This window comes from Erinaceus europaeus, chromosome 9, assembly GCF_950295315.1.
Source record: "Erinaceus europaeus chromosome 9, mEriEur2.1, whole genome shotgun sequence".
Lineage (NCBI taxonomy): Eukaryota > Metazoa > Chordata > Mammalia > Eulipotyphla > Erinaceidae > Erinaceus > Erinaceus europaeus.
The window spans coordinates 100484981-100503302 of NC_080170.1; the positions used below are offsets into that span (position 1 = coordinate 100484981).

At 40.2% G+C, this 18322-nt stretch overlaps 2 pseudogenes; both read left to right on the top strand.

Moving 5' to 3' along the window:
* Positions 1–5654: 5654 nt before the first annotated feature.
* Positions 5655–7056, top strand: LOC132540469 (cytochrome c oxidase subunit 1-like; annotated as a pseudogene).
* LOC132540200 (cytochrome c oxidase subunit 2-like) lies at positions 6623–7449 on the top strand (annotated as a pseudogene).
* Positions 7450–18322: the final 10873 nt, after the last annotated feature.

The following is an 18322-nucleotide window of genomic DNA, read 5'->3' on the forward strand; positions in this document are numbered from 1 at the left end:
TCGTAAGGGGTTTCATTAGAAGAGAGATTGTCGGTCCCAATTTCATAAAGATGGTTCGCCCCTGAATGGTACAAATTCGGGGCCTGAGATTTTGTAGACCACTCCTGTTTTAGAACAAGGTCACCCTTCTATGACAGTAAAGATTGGCAATATTCCTTTTAAATTTTTGATTGACACGGGGGCAGCAAAGACGATTTTAAGGCAAGAAGAGGTTCCCCAAGATTGGGAACTCATCCCTGGACCCAGTTTACATGGAATAGGAGGGATGATGAGAGCATTTTACACACGAGACTCGCTTATGTGGGAAGACCCAGAAGGTTCTACTGGACACTTCTGCCCTTTGGTAGCTAATATTAGCACCAACTTACTGGGCAGGGATCTTCTGGAATGTCTTAATGTTAGGATATCCACAGACGCCTCTGCAGAGCGTAAAACTCATTCCCGCGATACCAGGTCTATTCAGCACCCCCAATACTAAATGCCACTGTTCGTAGCCAAACACCCCGCTTACGCTGGCTTTCTAATGAGCCTGTCTGGGTGGAACAGTGGCCTTTACCTAGGGATAAGCTAAAAATTTTAAAAGAGCTCGTCCGAGAGCAGTTGTCCTTGGGACACATTCGTCATTCTCGAAGCCCATGGAATACTCCTGTCTTTGTGATTAAAAAGCGCTCGGGAAAATGGCGCCTCCTTCAAGATCTCCGTGCAGTAAATAAAACCATGCAGGTCTGGGGCTCCCCCCAAAGGGGTTTGCCTCTTGCTTCTGCAATTCCCACGGGAATTCCAATCATAGCTATTGATATACAAGATTGTTTTTTCTCTATCCCCTTGCATCCGCGTGATTGTAAACGTTTTGCCTTCTCTGTTCCGTCTATTAATAATGCCAGCCCTGCTGATAGATTTGAATGGGTGGTGCTGCCCCAGGATATGGCCAATAGTCCTACAATTTGTCAGGAGGCTGTTAAATCTGCCCTTGTCCCATATATTCATAAGGGCCTTAATATTTTTCATTATACAGATGATATTTTAATATGGGGAAAATCAGATACAGATCTCTATGCCTTACGTGATTTTCTCATTCCTACATTAAAGAAAAGCGGCCTTAATGTAGCCCCTGAAAAGATACAGCTAATCCCTCCAATATCCTTCCTAGGTTCAGAGATTTCTCTAACGCAAATTCGTCCCTTAAAACCTAATGTTACCTTCCCTTCTAACCTTACTCTTGATTCTTTATAAAGTTTTCTAGGAAATTTAAATTGGCTTATGCAGTATCTCTATCTGCCCACAAGCTGCCTCCAACCACTGTTTGACCTGTTGAAAAAAAACAAACAGCCCTCTTCAAAACGTAAGTTAACTCCTGAGGCCTCCTTGGCACTGGAAAGGGTTAACCAGGCCCTCCAGGACATACACCTTGTTCGATTCTCCCCCTCCTCTCCGGTAAACCTTCTAATCTTCAACTCCACCCCCACAGTAGTAGGGGCACTGTGACAAGACCATGGTGTTCTCAAATGGCTTCACACACCAGTAAGAGGACCTCCAAGACTACTCACTGAGATAGATGCGTTAACATTCATGGTTCGCCAAGAGAAAAATAGGTCTGTACAGGTCTTAGGGAAAGAACCAGATTTAATCATTCTGCCCTTTTCTCTCACAGATACAGAGTGGCTTATACGCCATCATTCCCGCTTTGCCATAAGCTTCGTGGGGTTTCCAGGACAAATAGATAATCATTTTCCTTCTAATAAATTGATAGCTTCTTTACCTCTTCTGCCTCTACTAGCACCTAAACTTTTCTCTCGGGATCCCATTCCCTCTGCTCCTACAATCTTTACTGATGGCGGAAAAAGGGGAGCTGCTGCCCTTATATATTACCCAGACAAACAATCTCCTAAACCTCTCTTTACTGAGCTTCCTGATAATTCCCCTCAGTACAAAGAACTTTATGCTGTTTTTCTTGCACTAAAAGCTGTACCAGAATCCTTCAACCTTTTTTCTGACAGTGTGTATACTGTTAACTTACTTCCATGGCTTGCTCGTTCGTATGTGAAAATTGATGACAACCCACTTTCCCCTCTCTTGATTCAAATCGCCTCTATGCTCTGTTCTCAAACCCAACCACTGTATATTCAACACCTTCGTTCCCACAGCCCTCTTCCTGGTTTCCTGTCCGAAGGGAATGCCGCAGTTGACCGCCTTGCCTCCACAGGAACTTTCCCAGTCTCTGTCTCTGATCCTGCTAATTTTCACTCTCTAACCCATGTTAATCTTAAAGGCCTTCGAGCTCGATTCCCTGATGTTCCTGTACCACAGTTAAAACATATTCTTGCTACATGCTCTTCTTGTGCAAATCTCATAAAGACACCTGCTATCCAGACCCTTGGGGTTAACCCCCGAGGTTTAAAAGCTAATGCTATTTGGCAAATTGATGTCACCCACATACCAAACTTTGGCAAACAAAAATATGTGTTTGTCTCAATTGATACCTTTTCTAAATTTATGTGGGCTACAGCTCAGACAGGAGAAAGTGCTAAAAAGCTTGTAAGCCATATGCTCTCTTGTTTTGCCATTATGGGGGTCCCATTACTTTTGAAAACAGACAATACACCTATGTTTTCAAGCAAAAAATTTAAAGATTTTTGTTCCCTCTGGAATATTACTCATACCACGGACATTCCCTACAATCCACAGAGACAAGGCATTGTCGAGAGGGCCCATCAAACACTGAAGGCTCAACTAAATAAAGATAAAAGAAGAACATATCCCCCCAATATCCAGCTAGCAAAAGCCTTAACTACGTTAAATCTCTTTAATATTTACAATAACTCAGCCTTACCCCCTATTATTCTTCACTGACAAACACCATCTACCCTCCCATCTATTAAGGTCAAATAGAGAGACCCACTCGATAAAGTCTGGAAAGGGCCTGACCCATTATTGACCATGGGAAGAGGTTTCGCATGCATTTTCCCTCAAAATTTCTCTAAACCTGTCTGGGTTCCTGCCCGCCATGTCCGACAATACCCGCAAGATGGCGCTGTTATTCCTAAAGAACAAGAAATACTACAAGAGGACCAGATGCAGGATATATCCCAGGACCCGTAATACGACATGGCAGAACCTGCAAAATCTGGCTCACAGAGACCTCTCTCCTACCCTTTCCCTGTATGTCTTATGTTATAACTGGCCAGTTGTTTTTGTGAGTGAGTGTGTTAAATGACAAAAAAAATTTTCTTTTTTTTTGCATGACCCATCTGCTTAGAGTACTCTAAAAGGTAATTGGCCTTATATAAAAATGCTAGACGCAGCCAAAGTTTCTGGAGACGTCCAAAAACATTCCAAAATTTTTTTTTCTTTCTCCCTCTTTTAAATTTTATATATAGTTGTGGTATATATATAAGTGTTTAGTCTTAAACTGTGTGACTAATGACAGATTTAAAATTGTTTTTAGATAATGTGTTTTTATAACAAAAGTTCTTTTTCCTCCAGTTTGTTATAACTAAATGTTTATGGGTACGTCTCAAGTTTGGTAACACTAACTTAACGGTCAAAAGTGTAACCCTACAGCTACACTTTTACCAGACAAGGTAAAAATTAATTTGTTAAGGTAAATTACTATTTAGGTAAAAGTCTAAATGTTCAACGTGACTATTCATTCCCAAAACTAAACTATATAAATTTTATATACAAGACACCTTTAAAGGGCCCCCAAAGGTGCCCTGTAAACTATCTTGTGAAAATTAATCCACAACAGATTTGGCATCAATCTGGCACTATAAACGTTGAAATCATTGTCACAAATATACATTAACTCTCTAAATAATTTGAGTCTGTTTAAAATACATATTTTAGCTAAAATTGGTCTTAGATCCTGCAGTAGAGGCTGCTACAGGAGGTCACATTAGATGACCTTTAAATAAAATCATAAGAGATTCTAAACCAATTATAATCATCGAGCTATCAACTATAACAAACCTATAACTTGTTACCAGTTCAAATTAACCACGAGAAGCAGATTGTTTGTGTTTCTTTCACAGAAATCCCAGAAAAACCATCTGAACCCCTGCACACCCTGACATCACTCACTAGATGGCACGACTACCGTGGCACACCCCCTGAAACCCTAGATGTCACTCAACGTGATCTAAAGAACCTGATACACGAATTCCAAGGACAGAACTTTCTTCATGCCTGGTTACCGTTCCTGCTTCTGACCTGCTTGTTATGTGTTGGCAGTTCCAGCTAGCTATCTACAAAAGAGCAACATTCCAGCGGCTGACCTCCCTCATGCAGCGTTGCATCCCCTGCCAATTCTTCCCCTAGCCATCTACTTCGGACTGAGACTTGTATCAGACTTTCTGACATACCCTATATACATTTTACACAATTTTGAAGCAGCTTATTTCCCTTCACGCTGCTGGTTTTTCATAGACTGATCCTGAGTAATTCATAGACTTTACAGACTGTTGCCTTGAGGACTATACAATGCCAAATAGCCCCTCTGTTTGGTGGGTCATGCCTCCCGCCTCCCCCTCATTATGTACCCTTGCCCCTTTCCCCACCCAAGCAGGGAATGTTCCTTTACACACCAATCCTTCCCTTCACACCACACTGACTTTTACTTCTCCCCTACTTGTCCCTTCCTATGTTGTTATGTCATTTAGGCTTATGCCCAAAAGGTTTCTGCCCCATGATAGTCTTTTTTAGACTTTGTACATCTTATGCAATTACTAGATAGAAAGATAGAAAAGATGTAGAGATACTGTGAAGAGATGGTTGAGCAGGCTGCGCTTAAACCTATGAGATGAGTCTCTCCAGGTAAGTCTCTCTCTCTAAAGAGGGGTTGAGCACAGGAGGACGTTTAAATCTCACAAGGTTGGCAGCCATTTAAGCCTTCCCTCCTCCACAGAAAGTCCTACATCTTCCCACCTGAGCATGGCATTCCTCTAAAACATTTAAGCCTGCTCCATTTTTCTCTACTGTGTCCATTTAGATATAAAGGGATAGGAGGAGATGTTGCTGAGGACTTATTCTGATGCAGTCTCTGCCCCCAGGTTTTTCTATGCCCCGCTAACTCCTAGAGTGCCCCCTTTCAACCAATCCTGGCCCTACACGTCACCCCTGGTTGTCGCCCAATAAAAAGCCCCCTCACCCCTCCCCTCTCTCTCTCTGGGCTCTCGGCTCTTCCTCTCTGAGGTCTCGCTCCCTGCTCTCCCCCCATGGTCGGCCATTGCTGGCTGGCTCCACGTGGTCTGAACCAAACCTCCCCCCATCCTATAATAAAGATCTGTGTACCCCTTTGCTCTGGACGTCCGCTTTCTTCTCCGCGGTGCAGCCCAACACCAGACCGCCTCAACAACAGCCCCTGACATAGCTGTTCCCTCGAATAAATAATATAAGCTTCTGACTACTCCCCCCCTCATTTCTTCTTCTTCTTGCATCTTCAATAGTAGAAGCAGGAGTAGGCACAGGCTGAACTATTTATCCTCCACTAGCTGGTAATATGGCTCATGCGGGCAGTTCCGTTGATTTAGCTATTTTTTTTCACTCCACCTTGCAGGTGTATCATCTATTCTAGGAGCAATTAATTTCATTACTACCGTTATTAATATAAAACCACCTGCTGCTGCCTCTCAATATCAAACACCTCTATTTGTTTGATCTATCCTAATTACTGCTATTCTTTTATTATTAGCTTTACCAGTTCTAGCTGTAGGCATTACAATATTATTAACAGATCGCAATCTTAATACAACCTTTTTTGATCCTGCCAGAGGAGGTGATCCTATTTTATACCAACATCTATTTTGATTCTTTGGTCACCCTGAAGTTTATATTCTTATTCTCCCTGGATTTGGCATTATTTCCCACATTAACATACGATGCTGGCAAAAAAGAACCCTTTGGTTGTATAGGGATAGTTTGAGCCATAATATCTATCGGTTTTTTAGGCTTTATCGTATGAGCTCATCACATGTTTACTGTAGGCTTAGATGTTGATACCCGAACATACTTTACATCAGCAACTATAATTATTGCTATTCCTACTGGTGTGAAAGTATTTAGCTGACTAGCAACACTGCATGGAGGCCATATTAACTGCTCCCCAGCAATAATATGATCATTAGGTTTCATTTTCTTATTTACTGTAGGGGGCCTCACAGGAATTGTTTTAGCTAACTCGTCATTAGATACTGTTCTTCATGATACTTACTATGTTGTAGCACATTTCCACTATGTATTATCTATAGGAGCCGTATTTGCTATCATTGGTGGATTTATCCACTGATTTCCCTTAATTACAGGTTATACATTACACGACACTTGAGCCAAAATTCATTTCATCATTATATTGATGGGGGTAAATATTACTTTCTTTCCTCAACATTTTCTTGGACTAGCAGGAATACCACGACAATATTCAGATTATCCAGATGCTTATACTACTTGAGATACTGTATCATCAATAGGATCATTTATTTCACTAACAGCTGTAATACTAATAGTATTTTTAATTTGAGAGTCATTTGCCACAAAACGAGAAGTGTTTAAAGTAGAACTCACAAGCACTAACATCGAATGACTACATGGGTGTCCTCCTCCATATCATACATTTGAAGAACCAGCAGATGTATTAGTTAAATAAGAAAGGAAGGAATCGAACCCCCCAAAACTGGTTTCAAGCCGATATTATAGCCTCAATAACTTTCTCAAAGCGAGAGAAATTAGTATAATAAAGTACATTACTTTGTCAAAGTAAAATTAAAGGTTAAAATCCTTTATTCCTTTCATGGCTTATCCCCTAGAAGTAGGCTTACAAGATGCTACTTCTCCAATTATAGAACAATTACTATATTTTCACGACCATACTTTAATAATTGTTTTCTTGATTAGCTCCCTAGTTATATATATTATTTCCGCTATACTCACTACAAAACTTATGCATACAAGCACTGTAGATGCCCAAGAAATTGAAACTGTGTGAACTATCTTACCCGCAGTTATTCTTATCTTAATTGCTCTGCCTTCCTTATGTATTTTATATATAATGGATGAAATAAACGACCCCTCACTTACAATAAAACTTTAGGCCATCAATGATATTGAAGATATGAATATTCTGATTTCGAAGAATTATCTTTTGATTCTTATATGGTTCTGACTTTAGATCTTAGTCCAGGTATATTTCGACTCTTAGAAGTTGATAATCGTATTATTCTTCCTACAGATATAACAATTCGAGCTCTAATTTTATCAGAGGATGTTCTTCATTCCTGAGCTATTCCTTCACTAGGCATTAAAAAAGATGCAATTCCAGGTCGACTTAATCAAGCCACCCTAATAGTTTCCCGACCTGGTAAGTACTATGGCCAATGTTCAGAGATTTGTGGTGCTAACCATAGTTTTATACCAATTACTATTGAAGCAGTTCCTCTCAATCAATTTCAAAAATGATCGCTATCAATGATTTAAGCACTAAGAAGCTAGTAGCATAACCTTTTAAGTGAAAGACAGGAAAATATGATTCCCTTAGTGTAAATGCCTCAATTAGATACATCCTCATGATCATCAATAATTCTAGCCATACTCTTAACTCTTTTTATTATTGTACAACTAAAAATTTCTTCAAATAAAATTTATATTAAACCAGAATCAAAAAAGCAATTCTTATATTTCTCTCCTACACCTTGAGAAAATAAATGAATGAAAATTTATTTCTTTTTTATTACCCCTACATTATTAGGTTTATCAGTAGCTATTCTTATTACAATGTTTCCTGGTTTATTATTTACTAAGCATACACGATTGATAAATAATCAACTGGAAATATTAAAACAATGAGCAATTAAAAAACAATTCAACAAATAATAAACATTCAAGGCCAAACTTGAACTTTATGATTAATTTCATTAATTATATTTATTGCATCAACAAATATCTTAGTCTATTTAGAGGAGTGAGGAGTGACCAGTGACAAGTGAGGAGTGAGAAGTGAGGAGTGAGGAGTGAGGAGTAGAGAAGTAAAGGAGGAGTTGCGCTGTTGAGATGATCCGCAGATGGTGAACCTTGCTGTCATGTCTAATCTCTCTCTCTCTTTTCTCTCTCTCTGTATTTCTCCATCTCTCATTTCCATCTCTGTCTGTTGACTTATCTATCAGAAATTTAAAAATAATAGTTAAAAGCAGTGGAAACAAATATCTACAGAGGCTCAGTGCCACACACAATCATCACTTATTGATTGTATTCAGAAATATTGGCTTTATTTCTTTTTTTTAAATTTTTTATTTAAGAAAGGATTAATGAACAAAAACATAAGGTAGGAGGGGTACAACTCCACACAATTCCCACCACCCAATCTCCATAACCCACCCCCTCCCATGATAGCTTTCCCATTCTCTAGCCCTCTGGGAGCATGGACCCAGGGTCATTGAGGGTTGCAGAAGGTAGAAGGTCTGGCTTCTGTAATTGCTTCCCCGCTGAACATGGGCGTTGACTGGTCGGTCCATACTCCCAGTCTGCCTCTCTCTTTCCCTAGTAAGGTGTGTCTCTGGGGAAACTGAGCTCCAGGACACATTGGTGGGGTCTTCAATCCAGGGAAGCCTAGCCAGCATCCTGGTGGCATCTGGAACCTGGTGATTGAAGAGAGTTAACATACGAAGCCAAACAAATTGTTGAGCAATCATGGATCCCAAGCTTGGAATAGTGGAGAGGAAGTGTTAGGGAGGTACTCACTGCAAACTCTAATGTACTTCTGCTTTCCGGTATATATTTTGCAGTAGTTTATGGATACGTGTGAACATAAGCTCTCTCTCACAGAAACTGGTGTATATCTAGGTTATGGGACTTTGTTAGAAAGTGAACTACCTGAGATGAAATTAGAGTGTACTATAAAAGGAAAGGTCTCTCCCGAGTAATGAAGCCGAAGGTTTGTCTTTCCACATGTGAAGTCTCTGGACACAGTCTGAGGTGAAGCATGTTGAGGTGGCAATTGTTGCATTGGTTAGGTTATGATCGGCTGATACAATATGATTTGGTTTGGATTGGGAGACGCATACGGGAAAGTGGGCCCTGTCCAAGGGTTCCAGGACTGGGGGAAGTAGGGGCTCTATAGTGGAGATGTGAGGTTCCTGCTGTCTTAGGGTTCAAAAAGACAATCGATAGTTAATGTTATCATCACATTATTTGGTAATTGGCTTAACTTTGAAAAGTCCTTTTGTTAGGGTTTGCTGTACAGTATCCAGTATCTTCTATATAGCTGTGCTATTGGATGCTTCTAATCTACTTGGTCTAGGCTTTTGAGAGAGTCCGCATATCAAATACACAGCCTATATATTAAAAAGATTCAGTTTGTGTTTTGAGAAACTTTTAGACATACAACTGATTTTCCCCCTCTCATATTAATTAACTACTGATTTATATGTCTACATTTTGCTAGGAGTGTACATAAACACCATTCCCACCACCAAAAGACTGTGACCCATCCCTCCAACCCACTCCCACCCCCCACTGGCCCAGGAAGATGCATGACTACCCCTCACTACTGGGTTTTTACCTTGGTGCCCTACTTACAATTTGATCAGGTCCTGCTTTTAGTTTCTCTTTCAGATCTTCTTAGTCAACTTCTGTTGATGAGTGGGATCATCCCATACTCATCTTTATCTTTCTGACTTAGTTCACTTAACATAATTCCTTCTAGGTCTGTCCAAGATGGGTCAGAGAAGGTGGGTTCATTGTTCTTGATAGCTGCATAGTATTCCATTGTGTATATATACCACAGCTTTCTCAGCCACTCATCTGTTGTTGGGCACCTGGGTTGCTTCCAGGTTTTAGCTATTATGAATTGTGCTGCTATGAACATAGGAGTACACACCTCTTTTTGTTTGGGTGTTATGGAGTCCTTGGGGTATAACCCCAGGAGAGGAATTACTGGAGCATATGGAAGGTCCATGTCTAGCCTTCTGAGAGTTTTCCAGACTGCTCTCCACAGAGGCTGTACCAATTTACAGTCCCATCAGCAATGTAAAAGGGTTCCTCTGTCCCCACATCCTCTCCAGCATTTGTTGCTGCTGTACTTTTTGATGTATGCCATTCTTACAGGAGTGAGGTGGTATCTTAGTGTTGTCTTAATTTGCATTTCTCTGACAATCAGTGACCTAGAGCAGTTTTTCATATGTTTGTTAGCCTTTTGGATCTCCTCTGAGGTGAATGTTCTGTTCATATCCTCTGTCCATTTTTGGATGGGGTCATTTGCTTTTTTGGTGCTAAGTTTGCTGAGCTCTTTATATATTTTGGTGATTAGTTTCTTGTCTGATGTCTGGCATGTGAAGATCTTCTCCCATTCTGTGAGGAGTCTCTCTGTTTGTTTAACAGTTTCTTAGGATGTGCAGAAGCTTTTCAATTTGATGTAGTCCCATTGGTTTGTTTCTGCTTTAGTCTTCCTTGCAATTGGGTTTAATTCATCAAAGATGTCCTTGAGGTGTATGTGGGAAAGTGTTTTACCAATGTTTTCCTCTAAGTATTTGATTGTTTCTGGTCTGACATCTAGGTCTTTGATCCATTTGGAGTTGATTTTTGTTTCTGGTGAGAGAAAGTGGTTCAATTTCATTCTTCTGCATGTTTCAACCCAGTTTTCCCAGCACCATTTATTGAAGAGAGCTTCCTTTTTCCATTTAATCTTTTGGGCCCCCTTATCAAAGATTAGATGCCCATAGGTGTTGGGATTTACTTCTGGGCTTTCAATTCTGTTCCACAGGTCTGTGTGCCTATTTTTGTTCCAGTACCATGCTGTTTTGATGATGATGGCTTTATAATATAGTTTAAGGTCTGGAAGTGTGATGCCTCCATTTCTGTTTCTTTTCCTTAAGATGGTTTTGGCAATTCTAGGTGTTTTCAGGTTCCGGATAAATGATTGTAGTGTTTGTTCTATTCTCTTAAATAAGCTTGGTGGAACTTTGATGGGTATTGCATATAATTTGTATATGGCTCTGGGGAGAATATTCATTTTGATGATATTTATTCTTCCAATCCATGAGCATGGGATATCTTTCCATTTCTTGGTATCAGTTTCTATTTCCTAGAGCAGCAACTCATAGTTTTCACTATATAAGTCTTTCACTTCTTTGGTCAACTTTATTCCTAGGTATTTGATTGATTTTGCTGAAACAGTTAATGGGAGTGATTTCTGGATGTCTTCTTCTTCAGATTTAGTGTTTGCATAAAGAAATGCCACTGATTTTTGTACATTGATTTTGTAGCCTGATACCTTGCGATATTGCCTAATAACTTCCAGTAGTTTTCTGCTGGATTCTTTGGGTCTTTCTATGTATACTATCATATCATCTGCAAATAGTGAGAGCTTGACTTCTTCCCTTCCAATCTGTATTCCTTTGATTTCTTTCCCTTGCCTGATTGCTATGGCAAGAACTTCCAATACTATGTTGAAGAGTAACGGTGACAGTGGACAGCCCTGTCTAGTCCCCGATCTGAGGGGGAATGCTTTCAGCTTCTGTCCATTGAGTATGATGTTGGCTGTAGGTTTGCTATATATAGACTCCACTATCTTGAGGAATTTCCCATCTATTCCCATTTTTTGTAGAGTTTTGAGCATGAATGGGTGTTGAATTTTGTCAAAGGCTTTCTCTGCATCTATTGAGATAATCATGTGATTTTGGCTTTGCTTTTATTGATGTGGTGAATGACATTGATTGACTTACGGATGTTGAACCAGCCTTGCATTCCTGGGATGAATCCCACTTGGTCTTGATGAACAATCTTTTTGATGTGTTGCTGTATCCGGTTGGCCAAGATCTTGTTTAATATTTTGGCATCTATGTTCATCAGAGATATTGGTCTGTAGTTTTCCTTTTTTGTTCTGTCCCTATCAGGTTTTGGTATCAGGGTGATGTTGGCTTCATAAAAGGTGGAAGGGAGTATTCCTGTTTCTTCAATCTTATGGAATAGCTTAAGAAGTATGGGTATTAACTGTTTCCTGAAAGTTTTATAGAATTCGTTTGTGAAGCCATCTGGTCCAGGACTTTTGTTGTTGGGGAGATTCTTAATAACGGTTTCAATTTCTTTATCTGTGATTGGTGCATTTAGATTTTGTAGTTCTTCTTGGTTCAGTTTTGGAAGTGCGTAGGTTTCTAGGAATTGTTCCATTTCTTCCAGATTCTCTAGCTTGGTGGCATATAGTTCTTTATAGAAGTTTTGCAGGATTCTCTGGATTTCTGTGGTGTCAGTTGTGATATCTCCTGCATCGTTTACAATTCTATTAATTTGAGTCTTCTCTCTTTTTTGTTTGGTGAGACTGGCTAGGGAGGGGTTTGTCAATTTTGTTTAATCTTTCAAAGAACCAACATTTGGCTTCATTGATCTTTTCTATGGTTCTCTTATTTTTGATGTTGTTTATTTCTGCTCTAACTTTAGTGATTTCTGTCCTTCTGGTTGCTTTAGGGTTCCTTTGCTCCTTTTCCTCTAACTCCTTGAGGTGTGCAGTAAGGTCGTTCATTTGAGCTTCTTCTTGGTGTTTAATATGTGAATGTATGGCTATAAGTTTCCCTCTCAGTACTGCTTTAGCTGTGTCCCAAATATTTTGATAGGTTGTGTCTTCATTTTCATTAGTTTCCAGGAACTTTTGAATTTCCTGCCTGAGTGAGTCTCTGACCCAGTGGTTCTTAAGGAGCATGTTGTTTAGTTTCCAAATTCTGTGTCTTTTAATAATTTTCTGTTTGTTGTTAAATATTAGTTTTACTCCACTGTGGTCTGAGAAGATACTTGGGATGATTTCAATGCTCTTGAATTTATTGATGCTGTCTTTGTGGCCTAACATGTGGTCTATCCTTGAGTATGTGTTATGTGGATTTGAAAAGAAGGTGTATTCCAGTTTTTTGGGGTGGAGGAGTCTGAAAATGTCCAAGAGGTCTAGTCTGTCGATCTCTTCATTCAATTCTTTTGTATCTTTATTGGTTCTCTGCTTTGTTGATCTGTCTAAGTGTGAGAGTGGGGTATTGAAGTCTCCCACTATTATTGTATTACTATTGATGTATTTTTGAAATTCTTTCAGTAGATGCTTAATGTATTTAGATGGTCCCTCGTTGGGTGCATAGATGTTAATAATTGTTAAGTCTTCTTGGCTGATTGATCCTCTAATCATTATGTAATGTCCTTGCCTATCTTTTATTACTTTATTTAATTTAAAATCTATCGTGTCTGAGATGAGAATGGCTGTTCCTGCCCTTTTTTGTGGTCCGTTAGCCTGTATGATAGTTTTATATCTTTTTACTTTAAGTCTGTGTTTATCTTTTTGTGACAGATGGGATTCTTGCAAGCAGCATATGGTTGGGTTATGTTTTCTGATCCATCCCCCCACCCTGTGCCTTTTGATGGGTGAGTTTAAGCCATTGACATTCATTGATATTATGGATTTAATGTATTGTAGTGTCATTGTTCTAAAAAAATTGTTTGCTCTGATATATTGCAAGTATTATAGTGATGTTCTTGTTTATAAAAGGTCTTTTAGTACCTCTTTCAGCGCCGGTTTGGTGATGGTTGGCTCCTTTAACTGTTGTTTATCTAAGAAGGTTTTGATCCCTCCATCTAGTTTGAATGAAAGTCTAGCAGGATATATTATCCTTGGTTGAAACCCTTTCTCATTCACGGCTCGATAGATATCTTGCCACTTCCTTCTGGCTTTTAGAGTTTGAGTGGAGAAGTCTGCAGATAATCTTATGGGTTTTCCCTTGTATGTGACTTTTTGTTTCTCTCTTGCAGCCTTTAGGATCCTTTCTTTATCCTTACTTCTTCTCATTGTGACTATGATGTGTCTTGGTGTCTTCAGGTCTGGGTTGATTCTATTTGGTACTCTCTGGGCCTCTTGAACCTTGATATCCTTTCTGTTATTCAGGTCTGGGAAGTTTTCTTCTATTATTTCCTCTAGAATGTTTGCTTCCCCTTCCTCTCTTTCTTCCTCTGGCAGGCCAATTATACAAATGTTCCTTCTTTTGAGATCATCCCATATGTCTCTGTTGTTGTTTTCACTGTCTCTCAATCTCTTTTTAAGCTCTTTCACCTCTTTCTTTGTTTTCTCTAACTCATCCTCTGTCTGACTAATTCTGTTTTCTGCTTCTGTTAGTCTGCTTTCCCTTGCCTCAGCTTCTTTCTTCATTACAGCTATTTCAGCTTTCAGTTCTCTAATTGCCTCAAGATAATCAGTATTTCCTTGGGGGTCTCAACTGTTGTTTCCCTAATACTGCCATTCCTTTTCTCCAATGTTGTTTTCATTTCTGTGATTAATAAGTTTATTATTGCTTGAATACTTTTCTTATCTATGGTTTCTTGTGGCTGATTTGTAGTTTCTTCTGGGCTCTTGTCATCATTCATTGGAGTAGCAGTTTTATTTGTTTTTGATCTACCCATTTTTTTATTTATGTGTTTCTTTTTTTTTATGCTCTCTTGTTCCTCAGCTGTTGTGTCTTGAGTACAAGTAACACTGTACTAAATACCTTTATGACAATTGCACTCACCAACTTCAGGAATTACAGTAGCAACTGAAGTAAGTATTGAAGTAGTTTAATCGTTACCAGTTAGCCAAACTATTTCTCCAGTCTGTGAAAAAATAGTAACCAAATCCCTGTGAAGAAAGAGAAAAGAAAGATAGGATAGCAAGGATAGACAGTTATGCAAATCTACTATCCACTGTATATTCTAGGGGTAACAAGAGGGGAAAGGGAACTAGAGCAGAGATACACACATAGAGAGTCCACTCTGAGTCAGATTTCTTCCCCAAAATAATTCACAAATTCAGAAAGGCAAAGAAGGAAGAAGTGTATGACAAGATTAAAAAAAAAAAAAAGACAAGAGAGAGAAAAGGCAGAAGATAAATAAAAGAGTTGTAATTAAAGAGCAGTGAAAGGAAATTCCCAAATGTGTATCAGTGAATTCAAAAAAGCACCCTGTTTGGTGGTGTGGGGTATCCTTCTAGGAGCTTGTCTCCAGGGACTGCTTATGGGGGGTTGGGGGGGGAAGGAGGTATGCTTGAAAATTAAAAGGAAGAAAAAAGAATTTTTCCCCTACTCTAATTCTTAACCCGAATTAAGTTATAGTCACATCCTTGGTGTCTAAGGACCCCTTATTGGCTGGCCTGCTAAAGGCAGAAAATCCTATTGTTTCTAGGAGATGTGTTCGGAGCTCAGCGGCTAGCAGCTTCTCGGTCCGCCATCTTCCGGTAAACCCCCCCCCAGACTTTTTTTAAAGGATTTCTTGAAAATGAAAGCTAGCTCCAAGTCCTTTGATCCAATGAGAGCTATACTCAAGAAGTCTTTGGATCTGCCCTCAGGGTCATGGTGGTCCCCGGAGACTCCCAAGAGAAAGCCCCCGAGCTATAGTGCTCCCTCCGGGTCCTCTGCCGGCCACCTAGCAGCGCTCTGCAACCGGCGGAGGAGCCGCCTTCCCCGGCGGAGGACAGTGCCCGGCCCACCCGCCTTGCCCAGCGCTGCCTGGGAAGTCTCTAGCAGCCGCCCGCTAGTTCGTGCCACCTTTACTCTAATTCTTAACCCAAATTAAGTTATAGTCACCTCCTTGGTATCACCGATAGGGCCCCTTATTGACTGGCCTGCTAAAGGCAGAAAATCCTACCGTTTCCAGAAGATGTGACCAGAGCTCACGCCACTAGCGGCTTCTCAGTCCGCCATCTTCCGGGAACCACCTGGCTTCATTTCTAATATTACTCCTTCTACTTTTCCTCTCTTCTATCAACTACACATACGCATCGCATACACACGTCTCTGAGGCCTAGAGATCCTGAGACGTGGTTGCTTTCCTGCCTGCCTGACTGGATTGTGGTGAGACGTTTCTTTGCTTATAGAGGTCACCTTATTTCTGAGAGAAGAGAAAAGACAGAAGAAAGAATGGTGTCTCTGCTTTTTAACAGGTTACTGACCCTAGCATATTAAAACTACACCTTTCTCAAAGTATTCAATGATAAGCACCCTCTAAGAGCCCTTTCTACAAGTATAGTCACATCCACAAGTAAGATTTCATCATATATAGTGGGGAGCCTATGATGCAATCCATCTTAGCTATCCTATTAGCTCTCTTTCTTTATTTACCTTTTATTGATTTAGTAATGATCAACTAGACCATAGGAAAAGAGGGGTACAATTTCACAGACTACCCATCACCAGAGTTCCTCATCACCCCCCCCCCCAAATAGCAAAATGGTTAATAAAGAAAAGAGGAGAAATGATGGGGTATGGAGGGATGGTTTGCAAAAGTGGAATACATTGGGATGGTTTGGTCTTTGTGGAGATGTGGTGTTGAAATTGAAGAAAGCGGGGCAGAGTGAGATAGAGAAGGGATAACATCTGAAAGCTGGAAGTGGGTATCTACAGGCTTTCATGATTATGGCTAGAAGCTAAGATTACTAGAAACCTTCTCCCTGCATGGCTGATGGCTTTGATGTAGAGGTTAAGTCGCTGGATGTGAAGCTAGAGGCCTGTGATCGAATCCTTGGAGTCGGATGTCTCTTCTGAAAGGTAAGTCCCAAAGGTAAATGGAGATGCCAGCTTCCTACTTTTCCTCTCTTCTAACAACTCCACATACGCATCACATACACACATCTCTGAGGCCTAGAAAGCCGCAGATGTGGGTGCCTGCCTGCCTGACTGACTGGATTGTGGTGTGACGTTTCTTTGCTTATAGATACCACCTTATTTCTGAGAGAAGAGAAAAGACAGAAGAAAGAATTTTGTCTCTGCTTCTTAACAGGTTACTGACTCCAGCATATTAAGACTCCACCGTTCTCAAAGTATTTGATGATAAGCACCCTCTAAGAGCCCTTTCTACAAGTATAGTCACATCCGCATGTAAGATTTATCATATATAGTGGGGAGCCTGTGATGCAATCTATCTTAGCTATCCTATTAGCTCTCTTTCTTTATTTACCTTTTATTGATCGACTAGACCACAGGAAAAGAAGGGTACAATTTCACAGACTACCCATCACCCAAGTTCCTCATCACCCCCCCCCAAATAGCAAAAAGATTAATAAGGAAATGAGGCAAAATGATGGGTATGGAGGGATGGTTTGCAAAAGTGTGATACATTGAGATGGTTTGGTCTTTGTGGAGATGTGGTGTTGAAATTGAAGAAAGCAAGCCAGAGTGAGATAGAGAAGGGACAACATTTCAAAGCTGTGATTGAAAGCTGGAAGTGGGTGTCTACAGGTTTTCATGATATGGCTAGAATCTAAGATTACTAGAAAAGTTCTCTTGGCATGGCTGACGGCTGTGGATGAGAGGTTAACTCGGTGGATGTGCAGCTAGAGGCCCATGATTGATTCCCCGGAGTCGGATGTCTCTTCTCAAAGGTAGTGGGAGTGGCAGTGGGAGTGGGAGTAGGGTACTGTTGAGATGATCCACAGATGGTGAACCTTGCTGTCATGTCTCATCTCTATCTCTCTCTCTCTCTCTATTCTCTCTCTCCCTGTATCTCTCCATCTCTTCTTTTCCATCTCTGTCTGTTGACTTCTCTATCAGAAATTTAAAAATAATAGTTAAAAGCAGTGGATACAAACATCTACAGAGGCTCAGTGCCACAGACAATCATCACTTATTGATTGTATTCAGAAAAATTGGCTTAATTTTTAATATTACTCCTACTTTTATTCTCTTCTATGAACTACACGTACGCATCACATACACACATCCTTGAAGCCTAGAAAGCTGGAAATGTGGGCCCCTGACTGCCTGCCTGAGTGGGTTATGGTGAGACTTTTCTTTGCTTATAAACATCACCTTATTTCTGAGAGAAGAGAAAAGACAGAAGAAAGAATTGTGTCTCTGCTTCTTAACAGGTTACTGACCCTAGCATATTAAAACTATACCTTTCTCAAAGTATTCGATGATAAGCACCCTCTAAGAGCCCTTTCTACAAGTATAGTCACATCTGCAAGTAAGATTTCATCATATATAGTGGGGAGCCTATGATGCAATCCATCTTAGCTATCCTATTAGCTCTCTTTCTTTATTTACCTTTTATTGATTTAGTAATGATTGACTAGACCATACGAAAAGAGGGGTACAATTTCACAGACTACCCATCACCAGAGTTCCTCATCACCCACCCCCCCAAAATAGCAGAAAGACTAATAGGAAAAGAGGAGAAATGAAGGGGTATGGAGGGATGGTTTGCAAAAGTGGGATACATTGGGATGGTTTGGTCTTTGTGGAGATGTGGTGTTGAAATTGAAGAAAGCTGGGCATAGAAGGGATAACATCTGAAAGCTGGAAGTGGGTGTCTACAGGCTTTCATGATTATGGCTAGAAGCTAA